The sequence below is a fragment of the Budorcas taxicolor genome, chromosome 19 (assembly GCF_023091745.1).
Source record: "Budorcas taxicolor isolate Tak-1 chromosome 19, Takin1.1, whole genome shotgun sequence".
Lineage (NCBI taxonomy): Eukaryota > Metazoa > Chordata > Mammalia > Artiodactyla > Bovidae > Budorcas > Budorcas taxicolor.
Genome location: NC_068928.1, coordinates 44,493,277 through 44,510,032, shown reverse-complemented (window position 1 = coordinate 44,510,032; position 16,756 = coordinate 44,493,277).

Genomic DNA, 16,756 nt, shown 5'->3' with positions numbered 1-16,756 from the left:
ACCCATGACGCGGCGGCGGTGGGGCGCAAGGGCTGCGTTCTTCTCTCTGGTTCCCGCCGAAGAAGGTGGGAACCCCCTTCCAGGCCCCCCACCCCTTGTTTCTCTCCTTCTCTGTTTAGCCCAGGACAGAGCTGAAGACCAGAGGGAACCATCTGCAAATAAGAACCCCAAAGCAGAGGTGGGGGGCGCAGATCCAGGCTAGCGGAGACCCCCGCGACCTGTTCCACTCTGGACCGACTCTGCGCCCGTGCCAGCATCCTCAGGGCTTTTAGAATGGAGGTGCCCATGGAAAAAGGCAGGCTGACAGTCTGGAGACTGTCAAGGCGGTCTCAAGGAGAAGCGCAGGGTTGGGGAACAGGAGGATTAAGGCCAGCATCCACGCTGGGAAAGAAGCAGGCACTGCAGAGAGGGGAAAAGATCTTGACGCTGTCATCTCCAGGGATCTAACTAAAGTGGCCTCTCACTCACCTTGGCGAATGAGAGTCTCTGAAGTCTCTGAAGTCTGGCAATTACAGCAGTACAGCAGTCCAGTCCAGAGGTCTTCTTTCCGTCATCCTAACAATGACCAGGGAAGGTAGGTATTGATATCCTCATTTTAGAGGGGGAAATTGAGGCTCAATGTGACCTGCCCAAGGGCCCACAGTTAATAAAGAGCAGAAACAGGCATCCTTTCTGTCCACCTGCAAAATCTCCAGTGCCTTGGCCTGGCCTCCTACTGGCCCTCTCATTCAGGATGGACCAGAGGATAAGAGAGTGTTCGGAGGTGGAGAGTGCCCAGGTCTGGGCACAATCTCCAGCCTGAAAGTGAGGCTTCTCTTTTTCAGGGGTTCCTCCTGCTCCCCATCTAATTTGTGGGGGTCCTCAGTTGGACCTTCCTTGTGCTGTCAAGGCATTGAGGACCGAGGACCCATTATGAACCCTGGCTTTTCTCTAGGCCAGGCAGGAGCCATATATGTCCCCTCCCCTATAGCTTCCTCTTCCTTCTGCCCTCCTTCTCAGATTCAGAACCACTGAAGTTTAAGCAGGAGCTGGAAATTTTATCTAATCTTAAGGAAGGCCCTGGAATGAGCCAGCCTCTTCCCCCAGGCTAACTCGATTTGAACCTCTTTTCTGCCAAGGTCACAAGCACCTCTGGTGGGTGAGAGATGTGATCACTTATTTCATGTCCCAGCCAGGGACCCATAAGGTCAGACAAAGCAAGATATTCCTTGGGCGTGTTAAGAAGGTGACACTGTGTGCCCACTGCCCTCCGCTCCAGCCCAGAGCAAACCAAGGAAACCCAGTCTTGCCCTTGGGTCCTTGACCTTGAGATTACCTAGGACCTCTCTTTTCTTCTTCCTTCCTTTCTCTCTTTCTTTCACTCTGTCTCCCTTTCTATTTAAAGAATATAGTCCCCAATGTCTTCAATGGCTCTCTGTCCATTTAACAAGCCTTTACTTAGCACTATCTCTGTGCTGGGGACCTTACTCCTTCCTGAAGGTTCTGAGGCTGATGAGAAGAGTCTCTGTCCTCAGTCTGCCCACAGCCTAGCAAGAAAGGGACACACTCTCAACACATCTGGGAGAGTGGCTTGTGGGAGCTGTTTCCCATAGCTGGAAATCCCATCAGGGTGGGGAGCCTCTAATGTAATAGTTGCCAGCCTGCACTCTCAATACCTAGGAATGGTCAGATCATTGCCAACCACTGCCCACCCAAGGCCTAATGGAAATGAGCCTGGGCCAAGCAGGACCTCTGGTATGGAAAATGATCAGCCCAACAAACCTATGTTATCTCTCTCTCATGCTGATCAGAATTGTAAAGTGCCAAAAAAAAGAAATGGAATTTTAATCAATTGTTACCTAATAGATTTGCTTTGCTTGGCAGGAAGTATCTTTCCTATGTGGTCCTCAGAGGAGGAAATCCTAGAAAGGATGCTTGAAGTTTAGGACCAATGCTTTGGTGGATATGTGCTTCCCCCTGCTGGGCACTGGAGGTATGACAGCCAAGACAGGGTGAGGCCTGCAGTGGTGATGGAGATGGAGTCACAGCATGGATGACATTTCTAAATTGTTGTAGCCTTGTCACCTCCGATGGAATATTGTGCAGTCTTTGGGCACACTTGGAGCTCAGGTGACTGAGCAGGTTTCCCCAGGAATCTCCTCCCTCCCCATCACTGCTCACCATTACTCAGTTGGTGCCTCAGTTTTTCTAAGGTGATATATGTGCACAGTTTAAAAGAAACGCAGCTTTAATGTATCTTTCCAGAGATACTTTGGATATTTACAAGCAATGCGTGTGTGTGTGTGTGTGTGTGTGTGTGTGTGTGTGTGTGAGAGAGAGAGAGAGAGAGATAGCACACATTCCGCACTGTTTGACACCTTGTTATTTTCACTTAATAACATTTCTTCCTCTGGGGCTTCCCTGGTGATTCAGTGGTAAAGAATGTCCCCGCCAACACAGCAGACACAGGTTCCATCCCTGGTCCAGAAGGATCCCACATGCAACTAAGTCCAAGCACACCACAACTGCAGAGCCTGCCCTCTAGAGCCTGGGAGCCCCAACTACTGAATCCATGTGCAGCAACTACTGACTCCTGCATACCTAGATCCCACCCATGCCTGCAATAAGATAGTAGCCCCCACTCGTAGCAACTAGAGAAAATGTGCCTGCGGCCACAAAGATCTACCACAGCCAAAAATTAAAAAATAAAATTATTTTTATAATAATTATTATTATTTTAATTATTATTATAAAAATAATTATTTAATTATTATTTATTTCTGCCTCTACAAAAGCTACCTAGGCTTTCGGCACATAGACTGTGTCATAATTTATTTCACTCTTCTCTTCCTAGTGGGTATTTAGCTTGTGTCAGCCTTTTGTTACTATAAACAATGGTGCCTATAGGCAAACATCTTTGGTACATATATTTATTTGCACTAATGTGTGTATCTGTAAGACACACTTATAAATATGATATTGCAAGGTCAGAGGTTATATGCTTTTAAATGTCAGATAGATTTTGAAATTGCCTCTCAAAGAGTTTACACCAATTTGCAACCTCCAACAAGGAATGAGATCACCTGTTTCAACCACCCTAACAGGATACTTTCAGGCCTTTGGGGTTAGTTTTGTGGGGGTTTTTTTAATATTAGTTTATTTGACTGCACCAGGTCTTAGTTGCAGCACATGGGACCTTTAGTCGTGGCATGAGAACACTTAGCTGCAGCATGTGGGTTCTAGTTCCCTGACCAGGGATCAAACCTGGGCCCCATACACTGGGACCATGGACTCTTAGCCACTGGACCGCCAGGGAAGTGAAGCGAAGTCGCTCAATCGTGTCCGACTCTTTGCGACCCCATGGACTGTAGCCTTCCAGGCTCCTCTGTCCATGGGATTTTCCAGGCAATATACTGGAGTGGATTGCCATTTACTTCCCCAGGGGATCTTCCCAACCCAGGGATTGAACCCGGGTCTCTTGCACTGCAGACAGACGCTTTACCATCTGAGCCTTGGTTTTTGATGAAGTCTCTTTGAAAGTCTTTGTGACAAGGCAGGTGATGATCTTTCTCTTTCTTCAAGGCAGAGACTGTCTCTGCCGGCTCAGTCTCCTCAGCACAGGACTTAAATATTAAATGAAAGAAAATAAGACTGCATTTTGGTAGACCTAGAGAGGGGAGTAGAGGGTTAGAGCTAAGCATGAACCCTGTCCTTAAGGGTCACTCTTGTTTCCAGGTCAAGCCTCTGCCTCAAATCCAAAAGCCATCCTCTTGAGAATTCTCTGGCAGTCCAGTGGTTTAGAGTCTGTGCTTCCGTTGCAGGGGGGGCATGGGTTCAATCCCTGGTTGGGGAACTAAGATCTCAAAAGCCAGGCAACTTGGCCAAAAAGCAAAAGCTTTCCTCTTGCAAGCACCTCCCAGATTTTAAGATCTGATATTTAAGCATGTCCTAGGCAGCTATCACTCAGTTCTCTTGTATCCCAGGGATGGGCCTCATCATCCCTGGGCTGCCTAAAGGAAATAAGCCAGATGTTGAGCAACTGAGGATCAGTTAAATCAGCAATCCAATAGAACTTTCTGTGATGGTGGAAATGTCTCTGTGCTGTCCAATACAGTAGCTACTAACTACATGTCACCACTAAGTATTTGAAACGTGCAACTGAGAAAATAAATTGCAAAAACAAGTAAATTAAATTTAAATTTAAAAAAAGAAAAGAAATTTCACTGTTCTCTCTTCTCCCCTCCCTCCCACAGCACCAATAGCTTGTAGGATCTTGGTTCAAAAACCAGGGACTGGGAATTGAACTTGTACCCTCCACTGTGAAAGTTTGGACTCCTAACCACTGGACCACCAGGGAATTCCCAGAAATGAATATCAAATTTCACTTCATTGCAATTAAGTTCTGTGTAAATAGCCACATGTAGCTACTATACTGAACGATGAAGGGTTAAATAAATGTATAAAGGTATATCCCTGTGACAGGAAACTATGCCACTATAAAAAAAAAAAAGAGAGAATGCCAGGTACTGATATGGAAAGATCTCCAGGATATATTTTGAAGCAAAAATATGGTGCAGAACAGTATATATAGTATGCTAACTTTTGTATAAGAAAGGGAGGTGAGAAGAAGAATAAATGTTTACATTTGCTTGAATTTACATAGGGAACATAATCAAAGTGGTGACCTGTCAGGTTCTGGGGAAACAGAGTGGATAAGGTAGAGGTGGGAGCAGGACTTTTCAGTCCATTTCTTTTTTTTAACTTTTATTTTGTTTATTTTGGACTGGACTGGGTCTTCGTTGCTGCATTGGGTTTTCTCTAGTTCTGGCGAGTGGGGCCTATTCTTCCTTGGGGTGTGCGGTCTTCTCATTGCGGTGGCTTCTCTTGTTGGAGAACAGCGGCTCCAGAGCACAGGTTCAGTAATTGTGGCTCATGGGCTTGGTTGCTCCGCAGTATGTAGGATCTTCCCAGACCGGGGAGTTTAACCCGTGTCTCCTGCATTAGCAGGCAGATTCTTTACCACTGAGCCACCAGGGAAGCCCTCAATGCATTTCTTCCTATACTATTTTGATTTTTAAACCATATGTATTTATTACATCTTCACAAAGTTCAAGTAAATAAAAGCAAGTTGCTCGTTGTCTAACTAAGGGTGGGCGGCTCTACCCTCTTGTTGTGTTCAAAACTGGCTGTCACTCAGATTCAGAATCTTGGGGGAGGTGGGATCAGGGATCTGTGTCTTATAGGATCCACCAGGCAGCAACTGTGGCTCAGTGGTAGAGAATCTGCCTGCCAGTGCAGAAGACTCGGGTTCAATCCCTGGGTCAGGAAGATCCCCTGGAGGAGGAAGTGACAACCCACTCCGATATTCTTGCCTGGGAAATCCAATGGATGGAGGAGCCTGGCGGGCTACAGTCCATGGGGTTGCCAAGAGTCAGACACCACTGAGCAGGCAACTAAAACAGCAACAAAGGCAGCCGTCAGGCAGACACTGAACTATCTTTGTCAGTGCCTGCAGGGAGGAGGGGAGGCCAAGAACCAGGCACATGCCCCTTCCCTGGAGACTGCAGTGGTCACGATGTCTTCCGAGCACCAGCACGACAGCAGATGCAGGGGCAGGCGCTTTCCGTGTGCCATTCAAAACTGAACGGCAGGCCTGCAAGGCAGACCTCTTTGCTGTGCTCTCTGAGCTCAGTATTCTCTTGAGTAACTGATTTACCCAAGGTCACAGAATTGGTAATGTCGGAGCTAAGATCTGAAACTGTCAGAAATCCCTGAGCCTGTTTTCTGGTCTTGAAAATCAGTGATAGGATTTCACAGAACTATTTTGAATATTAATTAAAATTTCAAGTAAAGGGATAACATAGACCTTTTCGATTTTTTATTTATTTAATTTTTGTCTGTGCTGGCTCTTTGTTGCTGCACGTGGGCCTTCTCGAGTTGCAGCGATCGGGGGCTACCCTTGGTGTGGGGGCTTCTCCCTGCAGTGGCTTCTCTTGTTGCAGAGCACTGGCTTTAGGGTGTGAGGGGCTCGGTAGTCGTGGCACCCAGGCTCAGTTGTGCCACGGCATGTGGAATCTTCCTGGACCAAGGATCAAGCACATGTCCCCTGCATGGGCAGATGGATTCTTAATCATTGGACCACCAGGGAAGTCCAACATAGACTTTCATTTCCAGCAATAGGGTGGATTATATGTCCAGAGAATCCTTCCTCATATAAAACAACTAGAAATGCTAGATAAAAGATAAATCTGCGTGTGTGTGTATGTTATTTTCAGTGCAAGGCTGGGCTGGCAAGAAAAGAAAAATCCCCAAAAGGCACAAATTGAAAAAGGAACAAGACGAAACCTGGGGTCTCATAAGGTAGGAGACTGGATCAGAGATGATCATCTGCCCCTTGCAAGAAGTCAAGGGTGCTGCAAAGGTGACATCCTTGGATAAACTTGATTTGAACAAATCCACCCTGCTGAGAGAGACGGACATGTGCTGGCCTCAACTGATCAAGACAATATAACCATTCTATAGTTGTATGCACATAATAATATAGCTTCAAAAGGCTGAAGCTGAAACTCCAACACTTTGGCCACCTGATGCGAAGAGCTGACTCATTGGATAAGACCCTGATGCTGGGAAAGATTGAAGGCGGGAGGAGAAGAGGACGACAGAGGATGAGAAGGTGGGACGGCATCACCGACGCAGTGGACATGAGTTTGAGTAGGCTCTGGGAGTTGGTGATGGACAGGGAAGCCTGGCACGCTGCACTCCATGGGATCGCAAAGGGTCAGACACGACTGAGGGACTGAACTGAACTGAACTGAAAATCATAAAGCAGAAAATAGGGGGATAAATAGACAAGTCCATCAGTGCAAAGGGGGATTCAGATCACTTCCCTTTTCTATTGGTAGTTTTGGAGTAAGCAATGGCAACCCACTCCAGTATTCTTGCCTGCAAAATCCCATGGACACAGGAGCCTGGTGGGCTATAGTCCGTGGGGTCTCAAAGAGTCAGACACGACTGAGGGACTGAACACAGCACACAGCATTGGTAGTTTAAGCAGATAAAAATTCAGTAAAGATGTAGAAGGTTTGAATGATACAATTGACAGGTTCAATCTAATTGAATATTTTGAATACTCCAGTTGACTATTGGAGAACACACTTGCTTTCAGTCACACATTTACAAAAGTGACCACATATCAGACCATAAGGCAAGTCTCCACCAGTTCAAAAAAAGCCTTTCAGACTTCATTATCTGACAACAATATAATTCAATTGGGAACTGAATCAACTGGGAATTTCCTGGCCGTCCAGTGGTTAGGATTCCCCACTTCCATTGCAGGGGTCCCAATTGCTAATTGGGGAACTAAGATCCCACAAACCACAGCAACCTTAAAAAAAAAAAAAAAAAAGGAAATCAATAATCAAAAGACAACATAAATAGAAAGACCACCCCATGCAATTGAAAATGTCAAAATGCACTTCTAAATAATTCATGGGTTGAAGAACTCATAAAAGAAATTAGAAAATATCTAGGATTTCCTCAGTGGTCCAGTGCTTAAGAAGTCACCTGTCAATGCAGGGGACACACTCCATTGTGTGGGTTCAGTCCCTGGTCAGGGAAGATTCCATGTGCCTGGAGGGCAACTAAGCCCATGCGCCACAACTACATCAAGAGAAACCACCTCCGTGGAAAGCCCGCACACCGCGACAAAGGGTAGACCCCACACGTCACAGAGAAAGCCCTCACACAACAACAAAGATTCTGCAGCCAAAAATAAATAAGTAAATAAATTTCAAAGGAAATTAGAAAATATCTAGAATAGAATATCAAAAATATTAGGTATAAAATTCTTGGCACATAATTCCCTAAAAATGGAAGTGAGGAGGAGGAGGATGAAGAGGCAGCAGTAGCTTGTGGGGCAGCAGGATGGTGTCTGCAACACAGACTTGGCCATCGTCAGTCATGAGGTCAAAGGCGGAGGGGCAAACGGTGAAGTTTGAAGGTAACCGCTGAGTCTGGGAAGGAAGGACCCAAAGGATGTTACAAACAACGACCCTGTGAGTTAGGGATTACTCTGGTACCATTTTCCTAATGAGACCCCCGAGTCTGCTACCCGCAAGGGGGCCCAAGTCACCCAGTCAGAAAATGGCACTGCCAGGATACAGACCCAAGTTGGCCCTTTCACTTCCATGGCACCCCTGAAGGGACAGGTGAGCCAGGCAGGGATGAGCTTTTCGGTTAACAATAAATCTTAACCTCAGATCAAGTGTCTTAATCTCAGAAACAGTCTGCCAAGGAGGCATTTGCTCGCCTCTCAAGCTCCGGTGTGTCTGGCTGAGCTAAGAGGCCACAAACCACAACCGTCACCATCATAGATCTGTCTGTCTGTTGATCAGTATGTCTCACAGCTCTGCTAGCCCATCCAGAAGTGAAAAACGTGGTCTTTCATGCAGGGCCCTGAAGTCCACACAAACTAGGAAGGGTGAGCCGCCATCCAACCAGCAGCCAAATGAAGTGGGGCACACAGGTGCCCAGTGGCTTGCCAGGTGGCTCAGTGGTAAAGAATCTGCCTGCCAAAGCAGGGGACACAAGAGACACAGTTTCAATCCCTGGGTCAGGAAGATATCCTAGAGTAGGAAATGACAACCCAATCCAGTATTCTCGCCTGGGAAATCCCATGGACACAGGAGCCTGATGGGCTACAGTTCATGGGGTCGCAAAGAGTCAGACATGACTGAGAACGCAAGCATACAGGTGCCCAGAGAGGAGAAGGCAGGCTAGCGGAGCAACCAGGAGCACTCAAAGCCACCCTCCAGGCTAGAGGTCACCTCATCTATGATGGGGAAGAAAGCCTCGTGCCAGGCACACAGTAAGCGTTTAATGAACTCTGATTTAAGGGACATTTATGGAAGACCTGTTGAATACAGGCACTGTGTCTGTGAAACGGTTTCAGTTAGTTTAGTTTGGTCCTCATTGTAACACAGTAAGGTTGGTGTTATTATCTCCATTTTTTTTTTTACAGATGAAGGGACTGGGGTTCAGAGAGATTATGTGACTTGTTCAAAGTTTGAAAAAAAAAAGTGGTAGAGCAGAGACCCAGGTCTGGGAGCCCAGCTCTCCCTACCATGTCCCCCAATCCAGGGACAGCTTGTTTTCAAAGAGGTCTACCTCTCGGCCAGCCAGCCAACCACTGTGATGAAAGTCAAGATCAGGGCAAGGCCTTGGGCAAGCAGCTGAATCCCTTTACTTGATAACAATCTCTGGTGAGTCAATAGCCTGCCAGGAATGGGGGAAGAGAGAAGAATTAGACCCAGCCTGACCCAGAAGAGCTCACAGCTGGGTGCTGGGGGCATGGGAGGAGGTTCTGGGTGCCTCAGGGGCCACGGAAGAAAAAACTAACCCCAGCCCCACTCCTGACGCGTGTGGGTTCAGAACAAGCAGAAGGGGGCGACAGAGGATGAGATGGTTGGATGGCATCACTGACTCTATGGACTTGAGTCTGAGCAAACTCTGGGAGATAGTGAAGGACAGGGAAGCCTGGTGTCCTGCAGTCCATGGGGTTGCAAAGAGTCAGACACAACTGAGCAACTCAACAACAAAATATTCAACTGTTGTAAGCCAAGCTAACCCAGGTAAATATATTCTATATTCTTACCCTTGTAACTATACCTTGAAGAGAACCAGGAAAGCCAGGTATAAAAATAAATCCTCAGGGAACTTCCCTGGTGGTCCAGTGGTTAAGACTCTGCACTGCCAACGCAGTGGGCGTGGGTTTGATCCCTGGTCAGGGAACTAAGATCCTACATGCCACACAGCATGGCCAAAAGAAAAAAATCCTAAAAGTCTCAGACTACAGCTCTGCACTAGAACAGCCCTGGCTCTTTCCTGCACTAAAAGGAATCACAATCTTACATACACAAACACACACCCCAGGCTGTATAGCCGAGCCCCTTCCACACCCACACTGACGCCCTTCCAAGCACCCTTACCCACCTCTGCATCTAGGGCTGTGCAGGAGAATAAAACCTTAGGAGAATAAACCTGAGGGTGGCCTGTGTAGGCCCTGGAAGCAGCTTTGGGACCCTGTAAGCAGGGAACCAGCAATGCCAGGTCCCTAAGACATGGTTAGGAGAAGGCAATGGCACCCCACTCCAGTACTCTTGCCTCGCAAATCCCATGGACGGAGGAGCCTGGTAGGCTGCAGTCCATGGGGTAGCTAGGAGTCAGACAGGACTGAGCTATTTCACTTTCACTTTTTACTTTCATGCACGGGAGAAGGAAATGGCAACCCACTCCAGTGTTCTGCTCTGGAGAATCCCAAGGACAGGGGAGCTTGGTGGGCTGCCATCTATGGGGTTGCACAGAGTCGGACATGACTGAGCGATTTCACTTTCACTTTCACTTAGACATGGTCAAGCCCTAGTCTATCCAATATACTAGCCACTTGCCACACATAGCTATATACATTTTGATTTAAATGATTTAAAAGTAAATAAAATACCTCAGTCCCACTGAGCCACAAATCCAGTGCTCAGTAACCACATGTGGCTGGTGGCCACCACACTGGACAGCACAGATAGAGGATATACTTCTATTACCACAGAAAGTTCTACTGGACAGCACTGTCTAGCTGGTGAGGCAGGTCTCCCAGTGGGCTCCTCACCTTGGGGGGAGTCACAGAGCTGGAGGGGCCAGAGATGCACCCCTCTTCCCAGATATAAAGGTGGAACAGCCTAAGGATGTCAGGAAGTCCTCACAAAAAGAGTGTCATTTGAACACCAGACCAAATTAGTGGGAAAAGGTGGAGAAAGGAATGTAAGTGGTGTTTCATGTGCATATGCAAAGGCCCAGTGGCCACCAGAATGAGGGGCCGGGGGACTAGAGGGGGGCAGGGGGGGAGTCTGGAAGGATCCACAGGCCCAACCCTCAAAGTACTAGAGGACACGATAGGGACAGAATAAAGGGACAAAGTAGGCAATTAAACAGTTAATCGCAGTAGGGGATTAGAAGTAGAAAAAGTATAGGAGACCCCTGTAAGTTAACGATTACTCAAGAAAGCAGGTTCACTTAACCACAAAACCAAGCCAGCTCGCTTAGCAACAAAACCATGCAACAGAAGCTCAAGACATGCCCCCAAACAATAAAACAATGGCAGCGTGAGACCCACATCCTGCCCAGTGAGCTCAGCAAGTTAATGATCTCTAGGACTTACTCTCCACACACACAAAAAAACCAATAATCTGTGGACTTAACTTGACCAAGTAGGGACAAGAAAATTCCACTGTTCAACCTAGAGGAGAAGCTGATGATGGAAGCATGACATCTACCCAAGAAAGACAAAGACGGTCTTCTCCCCCAGCCCCCACTTTTCCTTCGGATTGAGTGATTTCCTTTGGACTGAGCACGCCAACAGAGAGCATCTCCTATTCTCTGCGGAGAAGGCAATGGCACTCCACTCCAGTACTCTTGCCTGGAAAATCCCATGGACGGAGGAGCCTGGAAGGCTGAAGTCCATGGGGTCGCTGAGCGTCGGACTCGACTGAGCGACTTCACTTTCACTTTTCACTTTCATGCATTGGAGAAGGAAATGGCAACCCACTCCAGTGTTCTTGCCTGGGGAATCCTGGGGACGGGGGAGCATGGTGGGCTGCCGTCTATGTGGTCGCACAGAGTCGGACACGACTGAAGTGACTTAGCAGCAGCAGCAGCAAGTAGAGAAAGCCCACTTGAAGCAACAAAGACCCAGCACAACCAAAATTACATAAATAAATAAACAAACAAGCAGAACAGACCAGGAGAGAGAAGCAGAGAGAAGGAGAGACAGAAGGCGTGGCTTTGATGTAAGGGTGAAAAAAAGTTCATGTTTGGGGAGCAGGTGATGGGGAGAAAGTGAATCACAGCAAGGACAAAGATGAGGGAAGAGTTACAGACTGGGAGAGAAGAGTTCCGTTTGGGATTCCTGGAATCCGAGGGGCAGCCACTAGGCTGCTCCATACAAGGGTGTGGCCCCTGGGCCATTCCTGCCTTCCTACATTGCTGAAGAAGAAAGGGGATGTAGAAGCCACACACAAGCTAAGGCGTGGCTTCCCTCAGGGGAGACTCATCTCAGGGTGAGAACTGGGAGGCTGTCTCCACTGGGGTGTGGTGAGGCTACGACAAAGAACTTTGGATTTCCCCGGATAAACCACAGGTGCAAGGCTGACTCCCAGAGCAGCCAGCAGGGCCAACCAGCACTTCATTATTTGTGGATGAGGAGGATGGGCGGAGACTGAGAAAGCAGAGCCTAGGAGGTTTCAGGAAGGAGGGCCTGGGAGGAGGTCAAAAGGGCAAGGACTATGAAGACGACTGAGTTGGGCAATCGGGGTGTCCCTGGTGACCTTCAAATAGAATAATGCTTTCAACAGATCACTGAACTTCAAGGGCAAGTTTGGCAGCAGGAAGGACAGAAGGGGAGAACAGAGAGTCAAAATCTAAGCCAGCCATCAGCAGACAGAAAACAGACGCATAATTAGTGATGCCATTCTTTTCTAAAAAATAATTTTATTTTTTTATTTTTGGTTGTGTTGTCAAGGAAAGGAGGGGCTACTCTTCGTTGTGGTGCTCAAGATTCTCATTGCGGTGGCTTCTCTTGCAGTTCGTGGCCTCTAGAGCACAGGCTCAGTAATTGTGAATGGGCTTAGTTGCTCCTCTGCGCGTGGGATCCTCCTGGATCTGAACCCATGTCTTCTGCATTAGGCAGATTCTTTACCACTGAGCCACCAGGGAAACCTACTGGTCCCATTCTTAACTTGTGTTGAAAATCAGCTTCAACTTTTTACAGATATGGTGTTGTCCCTAAGTCACGTCCAGCTGTTTGTGACCCCATGGACTGTAGCCTGCCAGGCTTCTCCGTCCATGGGATTTCCTAAGCAAGAACACTGCAGTGAGTTGCCATTTCCTTTTCCAGGTGATCTTCCCCACCCAGGGATCAAACCCACATCTCCTGTGTCGCCTGCATTGGTAAGCGGATTCTTTTACCACTGAGCCACCAAGGAAGCCCTTTACAGATAATCCATGGGTTAATCCTTTCTCATGGCTTTCCATGAACTCCTTAAAGTGGAGAATCCCACCTCAAGAACATAAAACATTGCTTATGCGGTATTCTTCCCAAGTTGTTTAGCCTGAATCTATTCATAAGAAAACACTAGACAAACCCCAAAAGAAGACACTCAATTAAAAGAAGAAAAGGCAGTGGAGTCTACTCTGAAAAAATGTCATTAAAAAAAAAAAAAAGACAAGGAATTGTTCCCGATTAAAGAAGCCTAAGAAACGTGACAATTAAATGCAATCTGTGATGTTGGTTTGGATTGTACACGGGGGGCGGGGGGGAATGCTCTAAAAGACCCTATGGAATCAACTGGCAAAACTGAAATATGGACAGTAAATTAGATGAAAGTATTGTTATCAATTTGAAATTTCCCAAAGTTGAAAAGAATGTTTATGCAAGACAATGTCCTTGTTCTTAGCAAATACCCACTAAAGTGTGTACAGGTAAACAGGGTAGGAGGGTTACTACTCTCCGTTCAAGGAATAAATAAGTAAATAAATATTAAACATATATTTGATAAAGAATAAGAGACAGAGCAAAGGGGACAAAATTTTAACATCTGGTGAATCTGTATAAGGGGTATATGGAGGATCTCTGCATCTTATTGGAACTCTTCTGTAAACTTATAACTTTTTCCAAATAAAAAGTTTTAGAAAACAAAAGAACTCTACCCAAACCAGGAGCCTTGAAGTTATGATCCTTCTTTTCCCCCTTGCGCTGGACTTGGGCTGGCCCACGGCCGGCCCACAGAGGACCCTCGGCCGGCGTCCTGTGTGTGCAGGGCAGTATTAGAGGCGGGGACGGCGACCCGAAGGGACGAGGCCCGCCGCTGGGGGACACGCCTCGGCCCTCGACATTTTCTGACCCGACAGCTGAGGCGCTCGGTCGCCAATCCAGCCAGGAGTGACTCACCCGCTGGGCTCCCAGGGCGGAGGGGGAGCTCCGCCCCGCAGGGAGGGCCCCGGACAGCAGGTGCCGCTGTTGAGCCGGCGCTGGCAGAACCCTTGCAGGGGCTCAGGCGGGACCTGGAGAGGGTCATTCATGGGGTGTCTTCCAGAACGCAGCCCACTGGGGTCTGTAAGCAGCCTCACACATCCTTGCTCCTCAAACACCCTTGCACTTCCCACTCCCGGGCCCTCAGCTTCCCCGCACCCCCTCCCCCACCTTGGATGTCCCTAGGCAACTCCCTTGGATGACGCCTGGTGGAGGAGGGGAGGGGATAAGCAGGAAAAGGCTTCAGTCCTTGGCCTTGGTGTCCGAGTAGCAAATTAATCCTCCCCTTTTCTCTGCTCCATCTCCCACTCCTCCTCCCCTCCCCCTTTCACTCCCCTCCTCTTAGAGCGGCCCCAGGGCTTTCAAAACTGACGCGCACACCCGTCAGCCCACCCCCAGCTGCCCTGGGCCTTTCTCCAGGAGTTGTTTTTCCTAGACTCCAGCTCCTTCGGCTGAGTCCAGGGATCAGGGTGGGGATGGAGAGGGGGTGACCGGGTGCTGAGGGGGTGGGGAGATGCCAATGAGTTTATTTTTTCCTGTGTGGAAAGGAGTTGCTCTCACAGCCCTTCTGCGTGGAGGGGGTTGGGGTGAAGGTGGGGGCGTCTTTCCCTGCCTGGGAGGTGAAGCTGGCCCTTTACTCCAGCTGTTCCCTGGCCTTCCCAGACTGGGGGTGAAAGGGGTTTAGAGAGGGTTTGGTCCATCCCTCTGGCTGCAGGAAGGACCATTTAATTGCGTGAAGTTCTCTGTCTCCTGGGGGGATGGGAGGGAGGGAGGGGAATATACATATACTTATAGCTGATTCAGGTTGTTGTACAGCAGAAACTAACACCATATTGTAAAGCAATTATCCTCCAAATAAAAATAATAAATAAAATTTAAAATAAATAAATTTGAGCTCTTAAAAAAAAAAGCTCTCTGAATCCTATGTGTTCACTAAGGCCTTCAACAGCTCTTCACTGAGCACCAGCTCTGTGCGAAGTACAAGGAGGCTTATCTAATCCCAGCACTTTAAATCCTCACTAGGAAAAGAATCCTAACTAGGACCACTAGAGACCAGCACTATTACTGTAAATTGGTTTGTCCAGGGATCCACCTCAATCCAGTGGTCCTCTTATTCTTCCTGACACTCTCAGTGATCAGCTTTGGGGTCACCCTTGCACCTCACAAGATGTCTCAGTTACTGTAGTTGTCTTCATGGGCCCCCTCCCCGCAAGAAACTGGGTTCCAGACCACTTGACTGACGACAGTGAAACCTGAGGGCTGTGCTCTAGTCCTCACTCTGTGTGGCCTTGAGGAAATTCCTTCGTTTACTTATTTACCTGTTTATTTATTTGACTGAGCTGGGTCTTAGTCATGGTATGCAGGATCTTTAGTTGAGGTATGTAAACTCTTAGCTGCAGTATGTGGGATCTAGTTCCCTGACCAGGGATCGAACCCAGCACCCAAGCATTAGGAGCACAGAGTCTTAGCCACTGGACCACCAAAGAAAGTGAAAGTGAAAGAGTGAAAGTCACTCAGTCATGTCTGACTCTTTTCCACCCCATGGACTATATACAGTCTGGAATTCTCCAGGCCAGAATACTGGAGTGGGTAGCCTTTCCCTTCTCCAGGGGATCTTCCCAACCCAGGAATCGAACCCAGGTCTCCCACACTGCAGATGGATTCTTTACCAACAGAGCACAAGGGAAGTCCCTCTTTAATTTCTTAACACAGTAAATTTAGCTTAAAAAAAGGAAGCCCAGCCCCACCAGAAGGGCTAAAATTAAAAGAGCAGATACGGACCGCTGGCCAAAGATGTGGAGCAAAGGGACTCATACTTGCTAGGGGTGGAAAACCATTTAGCAATTATGCTAATTATATGCATGCAACATGACTCAGCAATTCCGATCTGAGATACATACAGAGGAATGTGTGTGCATGGGCACTAAAAGATTTGTAAAATAATCTCCAGAGAAACCCTCATCATAATCCACCCCAAACAAGAAACAACCCAAATGTCCAGCAGCATCAGAATGAATTCCTGAATTCATGCATTTTAGGATATTTGTGCAGTGGAATACTATACAGGAGTGAAAAAGAATTAACACCTGCTCCTCATAGCAACATAGACAAATCTCACAGACATAATGTTGATGGAAAGAAACTGAGCACAAAAGAGGTACACACAGCATGTTTGTTTTCACAGAACATCCTGAAACAGCTGACTCATCTACAGTAGAGGTCAGAGATGTGCGCTTGGTGATTAGAAGCGAGGCTCGAGGAGTTCTAGGGTGCTGGTAGTGTTCTGTTTCTTTATTGAGTATAGTTACACGTTTTACCTTGCAAGAATTCATTAAGCTGTACACTTATGATTTATGCACCTGTTTGTATAAATGTTATACTTCAATAAAAAGTATTGTTGCTGTTTTAGTCGATAAGTCGCCTCTGACTCTTTTGTGACCCCACCAACTAGCCCACCAGGCTCCCCTGTCCATGGGATTTCCCAGGCAGGAATACTGGAGTGGGTCGCCATTTCCTTCTCCAGGGGATCTTCCCGACTCAGGGATCAAACCCAAGTCTCCTCCACTGGCAGGCAGGTTCTTTCCACTGAGCCGCCAGGGAAGCCCCAATAAAAATATACACAAAGATAAAAAAGACAAATGAATTGAGCTACTTGTATCACATCAATAAATCTGAATACTTTTTTTTTTGCACAAAGAC